The 15,302-nt window shown below is 48.0% G+C and overlaps 1 protein-coding gene and 1 long non-coding RNA gene across 2 annotated transcripts in view; one reads left to right on the top strand and one right to left on the bottom strand.

Moving 5' to 3' along the window:
• Window positions 1-1,525: 1,525 nt before the first annotated feature.
• Window positions 1,526-4,057, bottom strand: LOC127561889 (uncharacterized). Its single transcript, XR_007953563.1, has 2 exons — window positions 3,908-4,057; window positions 1,526-2,281 (listed from the first exon to the last, which is right to left on the bottom strand). It is a non-coding gene; the product is annotated as an uncharacterized LOC127561889 (long non-coding RNA).
• A 7,815-nt stretch (window positions 4,058-11,872) lies between these two features.
• TRPV2 (transient receptor potential cation channel subfamily V member 2) overlaps window positions 11,873-15,302 on the top strand; it is a 34,649-nt gene continuing 31,219 nt past the window's right edge. Inside the window, exon 1 of the mRNA XM_051992046.1 lies at window positions 11,873-12,009. The gene's annotated coding sequence lies outside the window, so the exon portion shown is untranslated. The remainder of the gene's footprint in view (window positions 12,010-15,302) is intronic.

Here is a 15,302-nt window from a genome sequence, read left to right as displayed (position 1 = left end):
TAGCATTGTATTTTGTCTTTTATTACCCTAATAATTTAGACTTCTCTGGTATAAAGGGAGGGCCAAATTTTTTTGCAGTGATTTTCCAGCTTTTGGGGAGAGTGCTACATCCCCAAACTCATGATGTGGAAGAGATAATTATACTATGTTGTAAGAAATGATGAACAGCTTGATTTGCAGGATATAATGAAGAGTGAAATGAGTAGAACCAAGAGAATGTAATAGCTCTATTGTTCAAAGAGTGAGGATGAATGACTAAGTTATTCTGGGTAATATAAATATTCAAATCAACTATAAAGGACCAATGAAGGAAAATGCTATCCACCTCCAAAGAAAGAATTGCTCTGTGGCAGTATGACTTGTATGGTTTGACATCTATATCTATATCTATTTATCTATCAAGTGTTGGCTTTTTCTAATGTAGAGTTGGCAGGGAGGGAGACAATTCGGAACTCAAAATATAGCAAAAAAAAAAGAATTAAATGAAAATAAAGAAATAACTAGTTGGTGTTGACTGAATAACTAGACCAAAAGAAATTGCTCATTGTTAATTTAGAGCATTTTTGTGCCATGGATCTCGCTGGTCTTCTAGAGAAATCCTGGAGATCCCTTCTAAGAAGAATGGTTTTAAATGAATTATTAAAAAAAAAAAAAAGCGCCAAACTATAGTCTTGCAAAGACGGCCAATTGTATGGAAATATAGTTATCAAAATAATTTTAGAAGCAAGTTCAAGAAACAGACCCCCAAGTTAAAACCTTCTGATCTAGAGGTAGGTCTGCAGTGTAATATCTCAGGGATCTGTCCTTGGCTTTGTACCCATCAACAATTTTATCAGTGACCTAGATGGAGACATAAGTGGGATGGGCTGATCAAATCTGTGTGGTTCAGTCTGACTCTTTGTGACTCTGATTGGCGTTTTTTTTTTTTTTAAATTAAAAAAATACTGGAGTGCTTTACCATTTTCTTCTCTGGCTCATTTGACAAATGAGGAAACTGAGGCAAATAGGGTGAAATGACTTGCCTGGGGTCACACAGTAAGTGTCTGAGGCTGGATTTGAACTCGGGATGATGAGTCTTCCTGAACAACAACCAGCACTCTGGCACCAAGGCAACCTCTAGCAACTCCTATCCAATCTATAGAAGTTTGTGGGAAAACTCCACCAAATGAAAGAATCCAGACTATCCAAAGACTTTGACAGGTTTGAATTTTGAGCCAAATCTATCAAACTGAAAATTGACTCTTGCTTGGAATCTTGTAGAGAGGAATCCTCTTCATCATGATGTTGTAAGAGAGAGTCTCTGAAATGCAAACTGAGATTTAATGAACTGTTCAGAGATAGATGCTATCATTATCTCCATTTTACAGATGAGGAAACTGAGGCAGAAATTAAATGACTCGTTCTGGTCACACAGCTAATAAGTGTCTATCTGGGGGTAATAACAATAGCAGCTTTTATAGACCACTTTAAGATTTGTAAAGCACATATATATGTATACACACACACACACACACATACACACACACACACATATATATATTTATTTATAAAACCTCATGTGATTTTTACAACAGTCCTAGGGGAGGTAGGTGCTATTATTATCTCCATTTTACAGATGAGGAAACTGAGGCAGAAATTAAATGACTTGTCCAGAGTCCCGCAGCTAGTAAGCGTTAAGTGTTTGTGACTCATGTTCATAGTGACTTGGGTCCAATGGGCTGGGATGGGTATGGTCAGAAAATGAGCTAGGCCACTCGGGGGACAGCCGATGGACAGCCAGGGTTCTGTGCCGGCCTCCAGGAGAGTTCCAGATGCTTCAGACCCTCTTCAGCATGAAGGGGACCAGCCCCATTCAGGACCTGCTGTCATGGCTCCCAGGAACCATGAAGCTTGATTCTGGGCTGGTGTTAGAACTAGAATTTCAAATTGGAAAGGGCCTCAGAGAGCTGAGGTTCTGAATCTTCTTGGGGTCCCGGACCCTTTGGACAGTCAGGGTCTCCTTCTCCGACTCTCATTGTTAACTAAAATGAAATCCATAGCATTTCATAGGAAACGAATTCTATTGGAACACAGTTATCAGAGGAATTTAAAAAACAAGTCCACAGACCCCAGCACGCTCAATCCCGACATTTGACAGACCCAGAAACTTGAGGCCTCCAAGGGAAGAGCCAGTCCACCAAGTGTCATTGGCAGGGAGGATCCGTTGGGTCCATGAACTGCTTTGGTAAATTAATGTGCTGGCTGCTTTCCAAGGAACAGAGGCAGCCACTGCAGGAGAATTCTGACGGGAAGGAAGAAAGATGGGCTCCGAGAGGAGGAGGAAAGGACGGGCCCTGAACAGGCTGGAGGATGGACGGGTGAGCAGAATGGAGGAGAAGGAGCGAGAGAAAAAGGGCAGAAGGGGAATCAGTGATAATGGGCAAAGGACCCCCAGTCAAAGTGGATGGGGAAGAAAGTGTTGATGAAGGGCAAAGCTCTACGTCCTAGGGGACACAAGCAGAAAACAAGCATCCCCGTCCCCAGGAACCTCATGTTCTAATCAGGCAGGGAACACACTCGGCCGGGTTCAGCAAGTCTTTAGGTACAACTAATGGTGATATGTCTTCTTAAATGTCATTTCCACTGAATTTAAAATAAAATAAAATATGTGTAATATAGCAAATAATATCATAATAAAATAATAATATAGCAAAATAACATAAATAACATGCTATAAGTCATGTAGAATATAAATATATAAAGATAAAATTCAGAATAAGATCCTATTAGTTTCTGATCTAAACAACTCCAAGTCCCAAAAACTTGGCAGTGCAGTGGATGGCGGGATGGGACCAGGAGGACCCAGGAGGAGGCCATCCACCCCCTTCCTTGGTCTTTCCCCTGCTTCTCTCTTCCATTTTATATCTTTTTTTCCCATTCCCAGGCTTGAGAAATGCTGCTTTTCTATTTCCCAGCAGAGGAATCTTTCAGCCCAAGTTCTCAGGGACCAGCTGGGGCTCCGGAGCTTACCCCTCTAGTTGTCCAAGGCCACCCTTCGCCCTCCTGCCTCTTGGCATTTGGAGGCCACTTCCTCCCACCCGGGCCAGTCCCATGACCACCCAGAATAGACATTTTTGCTCTGAGGGAGGCTCCGATCTTTGCTTCCTTTGATGAGCTTCAACTCCCCTGGGGACAAGTGGGACTTTCAGGGAGATAGTCTGTTCTCTGGCTCCCAGATGGGGGGGAGGAAGGGAGGAGAGCCAGGGGAAGGAGAGCCTTGGTTTCTGAAACTTTTATATGATCTGCTTCCCACTGGGAAAGCATTTTCCCCTGGGAAAAACAAAGCAAAACAAAACCTTAGAACAAATATGCACACTTAAGCAAAGTCCCGCATCGGTCGTGCCCCAAAATACAAGCATTGTGTATCTTGAGTTGGTCACAACACATCCCAAGGCATTCCTATACCATTAATGGGAAGGAGCCAAGCAGGAATCAGCTTGGACCAATTTGGAGAGCCACTTGTTAAATTTTCACCATGGATATCGGCAAACTGGACAAATTAGGCTTGATTTATTATTTTGTTGGTTGTCTAGCCTTAAGAAAGTGATGGGGAAAAGCTTAATATTGCAGATTAAACTGAAAAGTGTTTCACGTAGGCAATCCTTTCTTCCCCAAAGTTATGGTTGTTAAACATTTATCTTCACACCAACTGGGGACCCTTGTCGGGATGAGTCCTGCCTCTTCCTCTGTTGGATTATTTCCTTTCAGGTGCCTGGTGGGGGCTCCTGCTTTCAGAGGAAACTCACAAGGAAGGGCTGGATTCAGTTGGTGATCCACACACGTTCCCATGTTCCCCCTCCTCACAAACTCATACACACTGACCCGGTCGCTCCCATTCCTCCCATTTATCCGCATCTCCTCCAATTACCTTTGCTGACTTCCTTAGCTATGTAGTTGATCCATTTCTAGTAGAGTGGCCGCTCCTCAAGGACACTTGTATTTTTATTCTTAGCCTCTATCCCAGTGGTTCTCCAAGTTTGATTTAGAAAATCCTGGAGATCTCTGAAACCCTTTTAGAGGATCTACAAATTCAAAAATCATTTTTATTTCCAATATGGTAAATGTCTATAAATATAATCCAGATAAACAAAAACGCTTTGGAGAGATTCTCAATCATTTTTAATAGGATAAAGATACTGAAAACAAAAGTTTGAGAACCACTGCTCTATGCCATGAGATCCCTTAGTGGATAAAGATCTGACCTCAGAGTTGGGAAGACTTGGGGTCAAGCCCAGAGCCCTGATACTTGTGCCGGAACCACCTTGAACAAATCACCTCCCAGTGCCCCGAGTAACTCTAGGACTCAAGCCCTTGCATGTCCTGGAAAAGAGAGTTTCTTTGCTTTTTAAAATATTCTGATAACTGAATTTCAATATAATTGATTTTCTTTATAATCACATAGATCTTATTCATTTTAAAACACAATTCCGAGGTGTCCATCCGTCTCACCAGACCATCAAAAGATATATGATGTAACGAAGATTAGGAGCAACTCCCGTTCTAGAGCAATACAACACTAGGAAAATTTATTTTTGTTCAAGGGGCAGCTTGGGCTATCCCACCGCCAGGAATGGCTCCTGATTTCCCCTTCTCCTTCCCATCAAGTGCTCTCTCCCTCCTCAACCGTCTCCAGAGCATTTTGCCTGGACCTCCTCGCCATCTCCACTTGTATCATCCATTCCTCATTACATGAAGGATTTCACTCCTCCTTTCTCCCAGGTGCAATGAAAACTCCTGAAGGTCCTTTGGAAAAGCACTACAGCAAACTTGGTTTACTAGCATATACCTTGAATACAGTAGGCGCTTAATCGATGTTTGCTGAATTTGATTTGATTGCATGAAAATGAGAAAGAGGCAAGAGATTCATATTTAAGGAATGACTCTGACTAGTGCCTTTTATTCACCTTTTTTTTCCTGAGGCAATTGGGGTTAAGTGACTTGCCTAGGGTCACACAGAGATCAGATTTGAACTCAGGTCCTGCTGACTTCAGGGCTGGGGCGCTAACCACTGCACCAATTAGCTGCCCCCTTTTATTCACTTTTTAGCGGTTGTCCTAAAGATCAAAATGATGAAGTGAAGCTATAATAAGAAACGAGGCTGCTTTTTTTGATTTCTTCTATATCCATATTTTATCTCCCTAGGAAAATGTAAGCTCCCTGAGGACAGGAACTCATTTTTGTCTAGATAGCCTCATTCCACATCATAATTTCTGCATGTTTTGAGTGGCGAACAAACGCCTGTTGGAAAAAAATGAAACCGAACTCTGTCATTAAAATGGCCAAGTTTTGCTCTGGAGAAGAAATGAAAAAATGTATTTCCTCCTTGTTTTTGTGGAAGGGGGGGACTACAGGTGGGGAAAAATTTTAAAACCTGCTATTTCTGTCTTTTGTTTTCTATCCCCTTCTGTTCCACAAATATCCCTTCTCTTCTCTGAAAGTCAGACCTTGAAATAAAGAACAAAAAATAAAGAGGGTGATGGAACACGATTCAGCAAAACTCATCAACAAATCCACAGAATCTGACCCACTCGGGGAGGGGTTGATGGGTTTGGCAGAATTTTTTCTCTTTCTTTTTTAACTGTTTACATCTACAGCAAAATATTCATAAAAATAAGATTGAAGAAGCAAATAAAATCTTAGATCGAAACATCTCTGTCTCTTCATTAAATTGATTGAGTTTCTAATTTAATTTTTTTTTACCCATTTGATTGACTGTTGGGTCCTTGGGAAATTCATTCCGTGTTCCAACCAGGTTGAATGCTGGAAATTCTGTGATTCAACCTTCCTCGGGCTGAACAACCCTTTCCCTCTTTCCTTCTCAGACCTGCCCCTTCTGCACCCTTGATTGAATGATGGAACTTTGATTTATTCTTCTTCTCTTAATATTATTTTATTTTTCCAGTTACTTATTCAGCTCGTTTCCAACATCCCCCAATTTCTCCATTGAGGGTCCTGACTCCCCTTTCAATCCATCATTTCTGTTCCAACCACAGTGTCTTTCTTGCCTTCCCTCCCCATCCCTTTGTTCTGTCCGACTCCCCCTCCCTTTGTTTTGTCTGACTCCCCTCCCCTCCCCTCCATCTCCACAAATCCCTCTTTTTCTTAAAAACCTTTCCCCAACTTCCACCTTTATATGGACACTTTCCCGATTCTCCCAGTCCCCTCCCCTTCCCCTCTGCACCTTCCCACTGCCCCAATTACCTTGTATTTATTTTGTGCTGAGGCAGGGCAGCATAGGGGAGAGAAAGCTGGTCTCCGAGTCGTGAAGAACTGGATTCAGACCCACCTCTGGCCCATTTGGGCGGGACCCCAGTAAGTTTCACTTCTGGTACCTGAGCAAGTCCCTAAATCGTAGAATAGGGGCCCATCTGTGCTAGTGGAGAGAGTTTCCTCACCCGGGAGTTCCCTATATCAGTGAAATCACAGGTCCGCATTTATGTAACCATAGAATGGAAGCTCCCTCAGGGCAGGAGCTGATTTCACTTTGGCCTTTGTATCCCCAACCTGACACACAGTAGGCATTTAATAAATGCGCGTGGATGGATGGGTATCTACGTCAATCTCCCAGGCATCTGTCTTCCAGTCCCTGTCTCTTATCTCAGTCTCAGCCCCAGGCTGGCCTCCATCCCAGGCATCTTGGCCCCTGCTCTCATCCGGGTCTCTGCTTCTGTCTGGGGGAAGAGCTGAGAGTTCTCCTCTCCCTCCCTCCCCCCTTCACTGAGGATGTTTTTACAAGCAGACACTCAGAGCAGCCAAGGGGTCATGGTCCCATCCTTGTACAGAGGAGGCTGGGGATGGGAGCCTGAAGCCTGGGAAAGTCCTTGGGAGGAAACAAACCATGGGATTTGGGTCTAAAAATTCTGCTTTTCCCAGTGGGCTGCTGTTATTCTGGGACTGGGGGCAGCTGGAGGAGAGAGGCTACATGAGTCACATCACCCTCCCTGAGGTCATTGGTCACTTCAGAACCAAGCACTGGGCTGAGGCAGAAGGGGCCGGGACTCTGGGGGCTCTTTCCCAGGTTAGACCTTTCCCAGGTCCCATGTAGACCATCCCATGGATGCTCAACAATGCCATGACTGCTTGATTGTGCAGGACTTCCCCAGAGCCCTCCTGATGTGGTAATCGCTCACCCACTTCTGGAATCCTGAGCTCAAAGCCATCCTCCAGAAGTGTGGGGTGCCATCCTAGGTCCTCCCTTAAGGATTCTGAAACCAGGAAGGGACTTTAGAGTCTTTCAATTCCAAGGCCCTATTTTATATGAAGGAAAGCCCACAGAAGTTAAACTTTTTTTTCTTTAATTTTTTTAATAATAATAGCTTTTTATTTTTTTATTAGAGTTTTTTCTTTTTTTCTTTTTGCTGAGGTAAGTGGAGTTAAGTAATTTGCTCAGGGTCACATAGTATGTATTAAGTGTCTGAGGCTGGATTTGAACTCAGGTCCTCCTGACTTCAGGGCTGGTGCTCTATCCACTGTGCTATCTAGCTGCCCCAAGTATTTTATTTTTTGAAACATATGCATGAATCATTCTTCAACATTAACCCTTACAAAGCCTTGTGTTCCAATTTTACCCCTCTTTCCCCTCTCCTAGATGGCAAGTAATCCAATACATGTTATTAATTTTTCAAAATACGTGCAAAAATAGGTTTCAACATTCACCTTTGCAAAACCTTGTGTTCCACATTTTTCTCCCTCCCTCTCTTTCCCCTGGATAGCAAGTAATCTAGTATAGGTTAAACATGTGCAATTCTTCCAAACACATTTTCATATTTGTCATGCTGTACAAGAAAAATCAGATCAAAAGGGGAAAAAATGAGAAAGATCTGTAAGGAATGACTAGTAGGATGAATACAGAGAGGACTGGTGAGACTGACATGAACTGATGCTAAGTGAAATGAGCAGAACCAGGAGATCATTATATACCTCAACAACGATATTGTATGAGGATGTATTCTGATGGAAGTGGATCTCTTTGATAAAGAGAGCTAATTCAGTTTCAATTGATCAAAGATGGACAGAAGCAGCTCCACCCAAAGAAAGAACACTGGGAAATGAATATAAACTGCTTGCATTTTTGTTTTTCTTCCCAGGTTATTTATGAATCCAATTCTCCCTGTGCAACAAGAAAACTGTTCGGTTCTGCACACATATATTGTATCTAGGATATACTGTAACCTATTTAACATGTAAAGGACTGCTTGCCATCTGGGGGAGGGGGTGGAGGGAGAGAGGGGAAAAATCGGAACAGAAGTGAGTGCAAGGGATAATGTTGTAAAAAAATTACCCTGGCATGGGTTCTGTCAATAAAAAGTTATTTTTTTAAAAAACTGAGAAAGATAAAAATGAGCAAGCAAACAAAAACAACAACGACAAAAATAAAAATACTGTGTTTTGATCTATATTCCATCTCCATAGTTCTCTCTCTGGATGTGGATGGCTCTTTCCATCATAAGACTTGGAATTGCCTTGAATCAAAAATTTTAATTTCTTGTCCAAGGTCACCCAGGGAGAATGTATTAGAGTCAAGATGCTGTGCGAGAAAAATCAGATCAAAAGGGGAAAAAATGAGAAAGAAAAAAACAAGCAAAAAAACAAAAACTCCAACAAAAGTAAAAATACTGTGTTTTGATCCACATTCAGTCACTATTGTTCTCTCTCTGGATGTGGCTCCCTCCTTCCATCACAAATCTATTGGAATTGCCTTGAATCAAGAGTTTCAATTTCTTGTCCAAGGTCCCTCCTTTCTCCTCTGCTAAGGCAATTTTATCTTTTCATAAAAATATAGAGTTTGTAATTTATATATATAGTTTATAAAGATAAAGTAACATTTTCTATATGAGTTGGATTTTAGGCTGGTGCATCTTGAGTGAGCAGAAAGAGGATGAGGAGGAGGAGAAAAAGGAGGAAAAGCAGCAGCAGGAGGAAGATTCTTTTAATGAATGGACATTCCCACAGTCGCCTCCCCTCCTTGGAGCCCGTCCTCCCTCTGACTAAGAAAAAGTTCTCAAGACTCTGATTCTCTCTCCCCAGCGTTTTAGCTGCAGATGAATAAATGAATGTTAAGTCCTTGCTTGTGCAAAGGATGCCCGTACAAACAGAAAAGCAAATAATCGCCTGTCAGAGGCTTCATATTCGGACGAGGGGAAGCCCATATGGGGACAGTGTCAGCCCCAACAGATGGAAAGTCCCCGTGGGCCTTGGTGGGCAGGGGCAAGGCAGATGGTGGGGCTGAGTCCAGGTCTCGGAGGAGTCCGAGACGGAGCTCGCCATTAAGCCACAGATGGGGTCGGGAGCTCCTGTTCTGGGTCCAGAGCACGGTTTGCTAGGGGCTCCTCCCAATCCCCTCTCCCGGCCCCCCTCGCCTCACCCATGGCCAGGATGTTGGCTTTGATGGCAGGGGAGTGACTGGGCCGGGGGGCAGCTGCGGATCGATATGATTTCAGGGGTGCCCGGAGAGCCCCCTGTCACCCACAACCCCCATCATCTCCTCCATGGAATCTGAAATTGTCTCAGTAGGGAACTTCTTTCCTTCCCCAATCAGAATGAAACTTGTACCTGATGAGATATAAAAAGGGCGAGAGCCGGGTTCTGGGAGCCTCTGGGAGCCACGTTCTCTGTGCTCACCTCCGCTTCCTGGAGGCCCCCGGCCCTAGGACAGGTACTGCTTCCTCCAGGAGGCTTTTCCCGGGGGCTTTGCCCGCCCAGTTAGAATGGAAACTCCTCAGTGGACAATCGTGTTAAGCATATTTCCACATTAGTCATGTTGTGACTAAGTTTTGATTTCCTTTTTGGTTTTGTATCCTTAGTACCTGGCACACTGTTTGGTATATAGCAGGTGCTTAATAAATGCTGGTTGAGGGAAGGAAGGGAAGAATAAATGAGGTAATAAATGAGAGGGCAGCTAGGTAGCACGGTAGGTAGAACACCAGACCCGGAGTCAGAAAGACCTGAGTTCAAATGTAACCTCTAACATTTACTAGCTGTGTGACCCTGGGCAAGCCATTTCACCCTGGTTGCCTTAGTTTACCCATCTGTAAAATGAGCTGGAGAAGGAAATGACAAGTGCAGTACATTACAGTACTTTGCCAAATGCTCCGACGAGGTCACAGAGAGTGGGACATGTTAGAAACAGCCCAACGTGAGAGCAGGAGAAAAGGGTTTCCAGGAATAAGTGTGGGGCTCTCTAGGCGGAAACTCCCTTTATTGTGAGAATGAATTTTAGTGTCTCAGAGAGTGATGGTGAGAAGGAAAATGACCAGGGGGTGGGACTTGAACCCTGGTTTTTCGAGCTCCAAAGCCACTGTCCCATTCTCTTCTGGGAGTTTTGTGGGGTCAGGGGTGGCAGGAGCTGGACGAGGGGATTCCCAGGGAGTCAGTTTGTAGGGTCTTCTCATGTCGGGCGCAGCCGTCTGGGCCACCGAGGGGCGCTCATCCAGCCCAGGCGCCACAGAGGCTGGTCTTGGGTCCGAGTCCAGAAGCCAGCTTTCCCTTGGAGATGCTGAATCCCGTCTTACACGAGCCACTGTCAGGCCGTCGGGCGGCGGTGCAGGGTCAGTTCTGTGCCGGGAGAGCAGACGGGGTGATGGGGGATGATCTGGGAACCCCGAGCGTTTCCTCCTGGGGGATGTTGAGGTTCCTCTTGCTGCCGGCTGCCCCACAGGAAGCACGTGACCGTCTGGGACCGTTGTCTCATCCCCATGAGGCCTCAGACTTGGCCCTGGCGCTCACGTGGCATCTGGAAGGGAATGGAAGGAGCAGGAGCCCAGAATGTTAAGGGGATTCTCAATCTGCCTCATCTGACAGGGGAGGAAACTGAGGCATCGAGAGGGCGGTGATTTGGTGCAGAGCAAACTCATCCATTCAGCCGTCCCTTGTTCGGTCACTGTGTCCGATGCTGGAGGGGGGGCCATCTCCTTCCCCAGTTCACTGGGGAAACCGAGGCAAGCAGGGCGAAGGGACTTGCCCAGGTCCTCCTGATCCCAAGCCCATGCTCTGTGCCCCATGGCACCATCCAGGCTGCAGCCCCCCTTCCTATTTATGAGGTCCTGCTGGGGCTGCGGGTGCAGACTGAAGTCCTAGAGTCCTGCCTTCAGGGGGCCCAGCTGTTACTGGGGTGAGAGGCAGGTAAGGAAATGAAATTTAATGACAAAGTAATTGGGGGCTTGGTCATTGGGAGCCCTAGTAACAGAGGAGGTCCCGATGGGCCCGACTTAGACGGCAGTGAAGGAAGCTGGGGTTTCCAAGAGGCTGGAGAACATTTCAGGCACGCCCGGAGGAAGCCCCGCACAAAGGCGCAGAGGTGGGAGAGGAGCAAGGACAGTCTGCCTGGAGGGAGTGACGCGTCCTCAGCCCCCGGTCCAGCTTCTTCACCCCCTGCACCCCATTTCCTGACCGGATTCAGGCCCAGCCCCTCGGCATCCACTCCCCACACTTTACAAATAAGGGAAACTGAGGCTCAGGAGTTGGTGAATCGATGACAGTCGCACTGGAAGGGGGAGATAGGGCCTGAGTGTTGTGGAGAGTCTCCCCCCCACTTCTCCTCCCCCCTCCCTCCTCTCCCCCTCCCTCCCGGAGACCAGCCTGCGTCAGTGGCGGGGCCCCCAGACCCTGCGAGACAGCGGCTTCCCGGCCAGGGGGCGTCCCTGAGCCTTCCTCCAGGCGGGGGGTGAGTCACCCTGGGTCCCCGAGGCTGCAGACCCGGCGGCGGGGAGCCGGCTGCTTACACCGCCTCCTCCCCCCCCTCCCAGGGGAGGTTCCTTGGAAACGCTGTGAGCGTCTAGAGCGCCCAAGGCCGGGCACACCCCCGAGGGGAGGTTCCCTCCCGGAGCCTCCCCTCCCGCCTCCCGGCCGGCGTACTCCTTCTCTGGTGAGTGACCTGCAGCATCCCGGCCGGTCCTCCCCTCCCTCCCCCGGGCTCCCCGAGCCCGACAGCGGGGCGGACCCCGGAGCGCTCGGGCGGCGGCTGGATGCTGGGTAAGTGGCTCCTGCCGGCCTCAGCCTGTCCGGGACCCCTGGGTCAGTGGGCGTGGGGAGGGGCTCGGGCCGGACAGAAGGGGCAGGGCGCGGCCCCGGAGGGTCCTACCTCTCCTCGGGACCCCCACCCCTCCCCGCCCCCTCCCCGCTGGCTGGGGCCGGACTGATGCCGACGCTGGGGGCGTCTCCTAGGGAGCCCCGGGATGCAGGTGGTGGTGGGGGAGCAGATGGCAGGGACACGCAGGACCGCGGGAGGGGCGGGGGCCGGGCGGGCTGTCCCAGCCCCGGCAGCTCGGGCTCAGGAGCCGCCGGACAATGAGCCGTGAATCAAGGTTTCAGTGGTGACAGCCCAGGCTGCGGTGGGACTGAGCCAGAGCGCGGCCCCACCCAGACCCGGGAGCCCCTAGGCCGGGGGTGCTGGGAGCTCTCTGAGCTCCCCCGCCGCCCTCCCTGACCCTGGTGCTCCGACACCCCAGCCGCACCCAGACCGGGGGCCCCCACGCCGGGAGTGCTGGGGGCTCAGAGAGCCCCCCTGCTGCCCTCTCCATCCCTGGTGCCCTGACACCGTCACCAGCCCCACCCAGACCCGGGGGGCCCTCATGCTGGGGGTGCTGGGGGGTCAGAGAGCTCCCCCGCGCCCTCCCTGACCTTGGTCCCTGACACCATCACCAGCCCCTCCCAGATCTCAGGGAGCCCCCCCCACAGGGTTGCTGGGGCTGAGAAAGCTCCTCCACTGGACCTCTGACCCCCTCACCTCCAAGGCTGAGCCCTGTCCCCCATCCTGGGTCCCCACCCAGGCCCCAAGTCCTTAACTTCTCTTCCTGCCCTCCCGCACCTCTGGAAAGCTGAGGCTGCCCCCCAGCCAGCCCCCACCCCAGCGCTGGGGGGGGCAGGACCACTTCCCCATGCTCAGAAGGCCTCGCCTCCGCGACCTCGTGACGGCTGTGGTTTCAGTTTGCCCATGAGGCTGACGTGATCCGGTACAGGAAGCTCCCTTCTGGCGGGCACAGCGCCCTGGGCAGGGGCTTGTGGGGGGGAGAGCGGCCGGCGCTGCGCCAAGGCCTGAAAACTGGAGCCCGGAGCCGGAGCTCGCCTGTCGGGGAGTGTGAGGACGTCTTCTGGGAACACGTATGTAGGACACACACGCGCACACATTTACATGCACACACGTGTGCACCCAGGGCCATACATGCACACGTTTGTGGGAACAACACACGCCTGAGTGTCCGGACACGCACTGTACGTGCTCCCGTGACTTCTGTGTGTGTACATTTATATTTGTGTCGGTGATGTGCGCACGTGCAGGAACACAAACACATGGGTTTGAACATGTTGGGTTTTACACACGTGTTTGTACACACATTTGTATGCACTCATGTTTGTGGGTTTGCAAGGCATTTATAGGAATACTCACAGACACGCTTGTGTTTGCAATATACATACTCACAAGCACATGCTATACACATGTTTGGGCATCTATACGTACATGTACTTATGTGCAGTGCATTATATACCCACACGTTTGTGGATTGCATTTACACGAATGTTACACACGTTTGTGCTTGTAATACACACACTCACGCACTTACTATATTCCCATGTTGGTGTATTTGTTCATACGTATATTTACACCCATAAATTAGACACACACACATTGTGTGTCCGTGCACATATTTATACGCACCTCGACTGGCCGCACATATGTCTGTGGGTGTGCGATGTCTGTATTCATATGAGCACATAACACACGTTTACAGGTCTGTCCACGCATTGTACGCAATACTTTATAAGCACATTGTTGTATTCTGTAATGCACACATTTACACGAGCACACGTGTCTGTAATGCATATGTTTGTGTACATACATAAACACACATGTTTAAGCAGAGCTTATACGGCAGCATACACGGGCAGCTCCGTGGGTGAGGGCCCTGCAGAACTCCATTGAGAGTCTGAGATATTTGAACACCGTTGAGTGCGGGGCACCCAGAGTGCCGGAGCCAGGGTTATATCACCCGCGCTAAGGACGGGACGGGACGGAACCGGGGAACCGACCCGAGGGGAACCGACCTGGGGGGACCGGCCCGAGGCTCTCCCCCCTCCACCTCGCTGCCTCTCTGCTACCGACTTTTCTCTGGTCTCTGACATCATCCCCCAGAGTTCCACGATGATTCCTCAGGCTATGGATGCAGGTGGAAAGTAGAAATAGCTTCCAGAAAAGGGATCGCTTTTTTTTTTTTAATTGTTTCATTGATGCCTTTTACTTTCCCATCATAATCATTTCTAGCCGTGTACGTCCCCAAATGGAAGCCCCTTAGAGCGGAGAAAAGCAGTTAAACACAAGCAGCGGTCCCCTGCTTGAGAGGTGGGTGCAGCATTCTGCCCCAGCAGCTCCCACCTCTCTCTCCCATCTGCTCCTCACATTCTCCCCCCGGTTGTTCCGGGTCGTTACAGAGGCCGGCTTCCTGTTAAGGGCCTCTTCATTCACAGAAATATTCACGTATGACATTATTAACAGCACACATGATGATGATATAGCTACACAATATTAATATCAATACTATAGTCTAAATTATATGACAGTCACAGATTATAGATTATATACTATTAATTTAATATTATACTCTTATTTTAATTACGATATATATAAAACACCCATATGGGGAAACTGAGGCACAGTAAGGGTACTGTGACCTTCCTCCATTTAAGCAAGATCAAGTGAATGTCTCCTCCGATGCGATAGGACGGGACTGTACAGCAAACCTTAGAGCCGCCTATTGATGTGAGTCGCCATCTTTATTTTTACTGTTATCATGATTATGATCCCTGGAAAGTTCCAAGTAAGATGGCCCCAGAGCAAAATGTCTCTGTGGTTACAGGCCCCCACGGCGACCTCCATTCTTCTAGGACTCGAGGTTCCGAGCTGGAAGGGGCTTTCTTACCTTATAAGGAGTTGGTGTGATGCAATGGAAAGAATGTATGAGTCTTCATTTGTTAAAGATATTATTTTTATTTGACAAACTAAAAAAAACCCTCATTTTAAAAATGAACATCTCAACTTTGCTTAAAAATAGAAACTTAAAAAATGAGACACAAAATACTCTTTTTTTTTTCTTCCTGTAAGTGATGAGCAAGCACATACATGGACACGGTCCATCTTTACAATTTGTTCTCAGACAGACGATGAGCTAATTGAAACGGCCCAAAATAGGGGAGGGAAAAGGCGGGAGGGACCAACCTCATCCATGAAATGCTTCGTTTTGTTACGGGGGCTCGTGTTGTGAGTGACCGGG

This window comes from Antechinus flavipes, chromosome 4 (genome assembly GCF_016432865.1).
Source record: "Antechinus flavipes isolate AdamAnt ecotype Samford, QLD, Australia chromosome 4, AdamAnt_v2, whole genome shotgun sequence".
In the NCBI taxonomy this organism is placed as follows: domain Eukaryota; kingdom Metazoa; phylum Chordata; class Mammalia; order Dasyuromorphia; family Dasyuridae; genus Antechinus; species Antechinus flavipes.
The sequence above is the reverse complement of the archived record's forward strand: the minus strand, read 5'-3'. Positions and strand labels throughout refer to the sequence as shown.